Raw genomic sequence first — 8019 nt, 5'->3', positions numbered from 1 at the left:
CGTTCCAAGTTATCTTCTGAGGAGAGGAAACGAAGAGTCAAGAATAGACTCTGTATCTATTGTGCTGATTCCACTCATGTCCTCAGCTCCTGCCCTAAGAGATCGGGAAATGCCAGGCCCTAACTAGTTCTGGAGAGGTGAAGTTAGGGTCCCTGGAGTCCTCTCCATCGTCTATGAAATCTAAAGTCTGCGCTTTTGATGTGACTATTTCCTTTGCTACCAAGACCTTTGAGTCACAGGCATTGATTGATTCCGGAGCAGCAGGAAATTTTATTTCCAAATCGTTAGTTAATCAATGGTCTCTACCAATGATTACCTTAAAAACTCCCATTACTGTGACGGCTATCGATGGATCACGTCTCATCAACGGTCTCATCACCCAGAGTACGTCTCCAGTAACCCTTCAGATTGGTGCTCTGCATCATGAAGAGATATCGTTTTTAATTCTTCCTGTTACGACAAGTCCGATTGTTCTAGGCCTTCCATGGCTTCAGTGTCACTCTCCCCAGATTGACTGGCGCACCCCTCAAGTCACGTCTTGGGGGCCTGAATGTCACCATCATTGCCTTTCCCAAGTCATTCCTCTCAAGGTACAGCAAGCTTCCATTTCAGCTATTTCCCCGGGACTCCCTCCTCAATATGCTTCATTTACCGATGTTTTTGATAAAGCTCAGTCTGAACGTCTTCCTCCTCATCGTTCTTGGGATTGTCCGATTGATCTTCTTCCTGGCAAGACTCCTCCCAGAGGCCGGGTCTATCCACTCTCGTTACCTGAAACTCAAGCTACATCTGAATATATACGGGAGAACCTCCAGCGTGGGTTCATTCGACCTTCCACCTCGCCCGCTGGAGCTGGGTTCTTCTTTGTCAAAAAGAAGGATGGATCATTACGCCCTTGTATAGATTTTCGTGGACTCAATGCCATTACTATCAAGAACCGGTATCCCATTCCGTTGATCACTGAGCTATTTGACCGCATCAAGGGAGCCCGTATTTTTACTAAGTTGGATCTTCGTGGTGCTTACAATTTAATCAGAATTCGTTCCGGTGACGAATGGAAGACGGCGTTTAACACCAGAGACGGGCATTACGAATATCTGGTAATGCCTTTCGGGCTATGTAATGCCCCCGCTGTTTTTCAGGGCTTCATTAATGAGATTTTTCGGGACTTATTATATGTATGTGTCGTCGTCTACCTGGACGACATATTGATTTTTTCACAGGACCTGCCTTCTCACCACCAACATGTGGCAGAAGTCCTCTCCAGGCTACGGAAAAATTCATTGTTCTGTAAATTAGAAAAATGTTCATTCGAATTACCCCAGATTCCATTCTTGGGGTATATTGTTTCCGGAGTTGGTCTGAAGATGGATCCTGACAAAGTAAATGCTGTACTACATTGGCCCCAGCCAACTACTCTTCGTGCCATCCAGCGTTTTTTAGGTTTTGCCAATTACTATAGACGCTTCATTCAAGATTTTTCTTCCATTGCATCTCCTATTGTGGCCCTGACTCGTAAAGGGGCTAATCCTAAGCAATGGTCTACTGAGGCTATTCAAGCCTTTCAAACATTAAAAGAGTCCTTCTCTTCGGCTCCAATCCTTCGTCAGCCTGATGTGACACTCCCTTTTTTCCTAGAAGTAGATGCCTCTAATGTGGGCTTAGGAGCTATTCTCTCCCAACGCTCGGAACAGCAAAAATTCCACCCTTGTGCCTTCTATTCTCGGGGTCTCCTACCCGCAGAGAAGAATTATACCATCGGAGACAAGGAATTACTGGCTATCAAAGCCGCATTAGAGGAATGGAGATACTTGTTGGAGGGAGCTCGCCATCCGGTGACGATCTTCACGGATCATAAGAACTTGTCATATCTCCAGTCTGCCCAATGCTTGAACCCTCGTCAAGCAAGATGGTCTCTTTTCTTTTCCCGTTTTGAATTAATAATTACCTTCAAACCAGCTGCCAAGAACAAAAAAGCTGATGCCTTATCTAGAGCCTTTGCTACGTCCTCTGATATAGAAGAGGTTCCCAACCATACCATTCTAGACCCCAAATGTATCTCACTGGCTGCTTCATCCACCAAAACGCTACCATTTGGGAAGACCCTCGTGCCTTCTACTCTAAGGAGGAAAATCCTTTCGTGGTTCCATGCCTCTCGTTTTTCTGGACACGCCGGTGAACACAAGACTTTTGAGATCCTCTCTCGAAGTTACTGGTGGCCTTCAATGAGGAGAGACGTCAAAGAGTTCATTGCTTCCTGTGAATTATGTTCGCAATTCAAATCCTCCCGCAGAACCCCAGCAGGGTTGCTGCGACCACTACCCATTCCGTCCAAACCATGGACCCATATTAGTATGGATTTCGTTACTGACTTACCACCTAGTAAGAACCATAACACTATTTGGGTGGTAGTGGACAGATTTTCGAAGATGGCTCATTTCATTCCTCTGTCTGGTTTGCCTTCCTCGTCTATCCTGGCTGAACATTTCATTAAAGAGATCTTCCGTATCCATGGATGTCCATCTGAGATTGTGTCTGATAGAGGAGTACAATTCGTGTCCAGATTCTGGCGAGCCCTTTGTAAAACCTTGGGCATACGATTAGCACTCTCATCTTCTTACCATCCACAATCCAATGGACAAACCGAACGTGTCAATCAAGATCTTGAGACTTTTATAAGGATATTTTCATCAGCCAATCAAGACAACTGGGTAGAGTTACTCCCTTGGGCTGAGTTCGCCCATAACAACATGTACCATGAGTCATCATCCAAAACTCCATTCTTTGTGGTCTACGGTCACCATCCGTCTTTTCCGGAATTTCCTGCCCTCCCGCCCACCCAAGTTCCTGCGGTGGAGACTGTTTGTCAGACCTTTAAAAATATCTGGTCTCAGGTTAGAACCTGTTTAAAGAAGACATCTGTCAAATATAAATCTTTCGCTGATAAGAAGAGGCGGGCTATTCCACCACTAAAAATTGGAGATCGTGTCTGGTTATCCACAAAAAATATTCGTTTGAAGGTTCCATCCATGAAATTCGCCCCTCGTTTTATTGGTCCATATAGGATCATTCAAGTTATCAATCCAGTATGTGTGAAACTCCTTCTTCCTAAGAGTCTTCGGATTTCTAATGCCTTCCATGTATCTTTGCTCAAACCTCTTATTATCAACCGTTTTTCAACTCCTCCCTCAGCTCCGCAGCCAGTTCAAGTCCATCAGGAGGAGGATTTTGAGATTACCGAGGTACTAGATGCAAAAATTTCGCGAGGAGTCCTCCACTTCCTCGTTCATTGGAAGGGCTTTGGTCCTGAGGAGCGCTCTTGGATCAAAGCTGAAGATCTTAATGCTCCTGCCCTTTTGAAGAAGTTTTACTCCAAAAATCCGGACAAGCCCGGTTCCAGGCGTTCTGTGCCCACCTTTAAAAGGGGGGGTACTGTCACTCACCGGACCGTGAGTGCCTCTTCTCGGACATTTAGGAACCGTGGCCGTCCACCATCCTGAGGGTCTGCGCATGCGCAGCCCTTTTCTATACTTCAGTGTATACCCCTTTAACTTAATTGGCAGATCAGGCAACCTCCCTATATTAAGCACCTGTGGTCACTACCACGTTGCCTGATCTTGGAGTCTCATTCCTCATGAGTCTCTGAAGGTGTTCCTGTATTACTTGTGTATTCAGTGCTGCTGATTCCTGTGGTTTCCTAACCACTTCTACTACTGTGGTCCCATACCACTTCTACCATCAACTATATCTAAGTGACTGTTTACTCATTGCTATCCGCTGCCTCCGTGCACTCCAGCTTTTACCTCACTCACCTGCTTCTCATCAAGTCTGTTTGCTGATTTCTATCCGCTGCCTCCGTGCACTACAGTCTCCTGCTTGCAACTCGCCTGTGTTCAACATCGTGACTGCCAGCTGACTACTATCCGCTGCCTCTGTGCACTACAGTCTCCTGCTTGCAACTCGCCTGTGTTCAACATCGTGACTGCCAGCTGACTACTATCCGCTGCCTCTGTGCACTACAGTCTCCTGCTTGCAACTCGCCTGTGTTCAACATCGTGACTGCCAGCTGACTACTATCCGCTGCCTCTGTGCACTACAGTCTCCTGCTTGCAACTCGCCTGTGTTCAACATCGTGACTGCCAGCTGATTACTATCCGCTGCCTCCGTGCACTACACTCTCATCTCATCTTTGCTGTGGCTTCCTCGAGACTGCCGCTTTTCATTACCATCTGCTACCCTTCGTGATCTACAGCTCCTGCCCTGCGCTGCACTCCTGTTTCCCATCGCTGTTGGTTCCTGTGGTTGCTACTGGTTACCTCCGTGTGCCGCTGAGTCCTGCCGCTGTGGTCAGCGCTATCGTCCATCTCCTGCTGATCCACTCTCCACGCCTTCACGTGTTCCACTGGCCTCTACCCTCCTGTCAGCATTGGATTTGTATCTCTTCTACTACCCTCTGCTGGATCATCTCCATTCTCCTGGGTTTCCTATGAGTCCAGTTCCACGTGTTGCTGACTCCTGTGGATTCGTGTCCCTGTCGGTCTACTCACCTGTGCGCTGCACCTGCTAGTCCGCTGCTTCTCCTATCCAGGGACTTCCTATCCAGTCGGTCTCCAGCCGCTCAGGTACCGCTGCAATCCCATCTGACTGCTACTGCTGAACCACGGTATGCATACTTCTCATTGACTGTGCTGTGTATTGCATATCTTGCTGGACTGTGTTTGGTTCTCTCTGGAGTCTGCTATCCGCTGAGTCTATTGTCATCATTGACTGTGTTATCATTGTGCTGGACTACTTCAAGAGACTTTCTAGATTGCAGACCTGATCAGTCATTTACATATATATATACCTATATTGTGCATATTACTGTGGATCGTGTATAAGGTGCCTGTGTATATCCTGTGTTGCAGTCTTCCCCCGTGCACCTCCTCACATATATATGCAGTGGTACAACTTGCTGATGTCAGACCACTGATCCCTGTTCCCGGTATCACCTGTTCCATTATCCTCTCACATAGCAGTGGTACAACTTGCTACCGCAGACCACTGACTACCTGGATACCTCCACTTGGATTCCACTCCTTCACTCAGACAGCGGTACAACTTGCTACCCGCAGACCGCTGACTCTCATCACCTCCTTGTCTCTGTTGGACATTCCTCCTCACTATAGCAGTGGTACAACTTGCTATCGCAGACCACTGACTACCTTCACGTGTCCTTGTCCATACAGTTCCCTGTGTATCATTACCTCATTATTACCAGTGTTGCTAGTCATAGACTTTCCTGAGCATCTCATCGGTCATCATTTCATGTTCCGTGATCACCCAGCTACCAGAGTACCCTATTACCATCTACCTTGCTCTGGTAAGCCTACCATCTGGTGATCCCTGGGTAAAGACTCCTAGTGCCCGTGACAAACGGTCTGTCCAGATGTTCCTTGGGAGGCTAACGACTGGTAGCATTGAAGTAACAGCTGTTGGCGAGCATCCTGTTGCTCCACACGGGTGACCAGATGCTGCAGCATCTCTTTGGCTGTAGGTTCCGTATCTGGGTCTGTCATGGCCTGATCTTACTGTCACGGGCACTAGGAGTCTTTACCCAGGGATCACCAGGTGATAAGCTTACCAGAGCAGTATAGGTGGTAATATGGTACTCTGGTAGCAGGGTGATCACGGAACAGGAGACAGCAGCTGATAGAGATGCTCGGGAAAGTCTATGACTAGCAGCACTGGTAATATATATGTAGTAATACACGAGGAACTGTATGGACAAAGGACACGTGAGGGTAGTCAGTGGTCTGCAGTAGCAAGTTGTACCACTGCTATAGTGAGGAGGAATGTCCAACAGAAACGAGGAGGTGATGAGAGTCAGCGGTCTGCGTTTAGCAAGTTGTACCGCTGTCTAGGTGAAGGAATGGGATCCAGGTGAAGGTATCCGGGAAGTCAGTGGTCTGCGTTAGCAAGTTGTACCACTGCTATGTGAGAGGATACTGGAACAGGTGACACTGGAAACAGGGATCAGTGGTCTGCCTCTAGCAAGATGTACCACTGAATATATATGTGAGGAGGAGCACGGGGAGAGACTGCAATACAGAGGATACACGGGCACCTTGAACTTGATCCACAATGACATGCACAATATAGTAATGACTGAACAGCACTGCAATAATACAAAGTCATAGAAACTATCCGGGCAAAAGATAACACAGTCAAAGATGACAAAAGTCTCAGCGGATAGTAAGCTCCAGAGGAGAACAACTCAGTCCAGCAAGGTATGCAATACACCAGCACAGTCAATGAGAAGTATGCATACCGTGGTTCAGGAGCAGGCTGTCAGACAGGAGTGCAGAGATACCTGAACGGCTGGAGGCCGGCAGGATGCGAAGTCCCTGGAGGGTGAAGCGGTAATCAAGTAGGTGCAGCGCACAGGTAGGTAGACCAGCAGGGGAACAAATACTCAGGAAGCAGTAGTATATAGAACTGGACTCCTGGAGGACCCTGAAGAGTAGCGATGGTCTAGACGAGATGAAAGCAGTGAGGCGCAGATCCGATGCAGACTGGCGAGTAGAGACCAGCAGGAACACAGAGAAGCACGGAGAGTGGATCAGCTGCTGCAGACACGAGTAGAACTGAGGAGTAGCAGCCAGCAGGACTCTGCAGGTACACGGAGGTAGCGGATAGCAACCAGCAGGTGCAGCCACGATGAAACACGGGAGAGTAGAGCTGAGCTGGAACTGTTGAGCACGGAGAGCAGCGGATAGGAATCAGTTATAGCAGTCTCGAGGAAACACGGGAGAGTTGAGATGAGCTGAAGACTGTAGCGCACGGAGGCAGCGGATAGGAATCAGCTAAACAGTCACGATGAAACGCAGGAGAGTTGAAGTGGTCTGAGGACTGTAGTGCACGGAGGCAGCGGATAGGAATCAGCTAACAGTCACGATGAAACACAGCAGAGTTGAAGTGGTCTGAAGACTGTAGTGCACGGAGGCAGCGGATAGGAATCAGCTAACAGTCACGATGAAACACAGGAGAGTTGAAGTGGTCTGGAAACCACAGGAATCAGCAGCGCTGAATACACGAGGAAACACAGGAACACCTTCAGAGGCTCATGGGGAATGAGACTCCAAGATCAGGCAACTAGGAGTGGACAGCAGGTGCTTTAAGTAGGGAGTGTTGCCTGATCAGCCAATTAAGTTAAAGGAACAGGTACTGAAGGTTATGAAAGGGCTGCGCATGCGCAGACCCTCAGGATGGTGGACGGCCAAGGTTCCTAAACACACGGGAAGAAGCACTCACAGTCTGGTGAGTGACACAAGTACCTACAGGTGCAGTTTTGCATTTTGCCCACTAGTGGTCGCTATGTGGATTGTGTGTCCTCACTCAGCTGTTAAATGTTATGCTGATCACCAGACCATAAAGTCTGACCAGTGGCAATCATTCCTTGCTGGTTCTTTGTATGTGTTGCAGCTCTGGATCATTCTCTGGATTTTGCTGTTTCTGCTTACCTGGATTTTGGACTCTGACTTCACTCTGCTTCTCTGGAACCTGGCAAGTTTAAAAGACTTTGTTTTCAATGTTATTCCTGGACATTTTGTTTCATGCCTTGCCTGGCCCTTCAGCCACTGAGATCCAACCCTGCCTGTACTTACAATAAATATTTAAGTTTACTATCATCACTGTTTCTGTGCAATAATGTTGTGGAATATACCAGAGAGCCGTGACAGAATGAACCAGCCTAACCTCATGGATCTCGCTGGGGCCACACCTGTGTCAGCTCTTTCAGACACCTTTATGCTACAGACTCTGCAGATTGATATACTGCAACTTCGCTCTCAGTTAGCCCAAGTTTTGTGTCTGCTTCCTCAGCTAATCAAAGGACTTTCCACAAATGTTGTTCAGTGTTGTACTCACTCACAAACTGTTTCCTGCCCAAAAACAACTTCACTGACAACCCAGACTCCACTTATTGCAAGACATGAGCTACCTGTGGATAATCAGCAGAAGCAGTATAAAGCTTCCTTC

This window comes from Mixophyes fleayi, chromosome 4 (assembly GCF_038048845.1).
Source record: "Mixophyes fleayi isolate aMixFle1 chromosome 4, aMixFle1.hap1, whole genome shotgun sequence".
NCBI classification, from domain to species: domain Eukaryota; kingdom Metazoa; phylum Chordata; class Amphibia; order Anura; family Limnodynastidae; genus Mixophyes; species Mixophyes fleayi.
The sequence above is the reverse complement of the archived record's forward strand: the minus strand, read 5'-3'. Positions refer to the sequence as shown.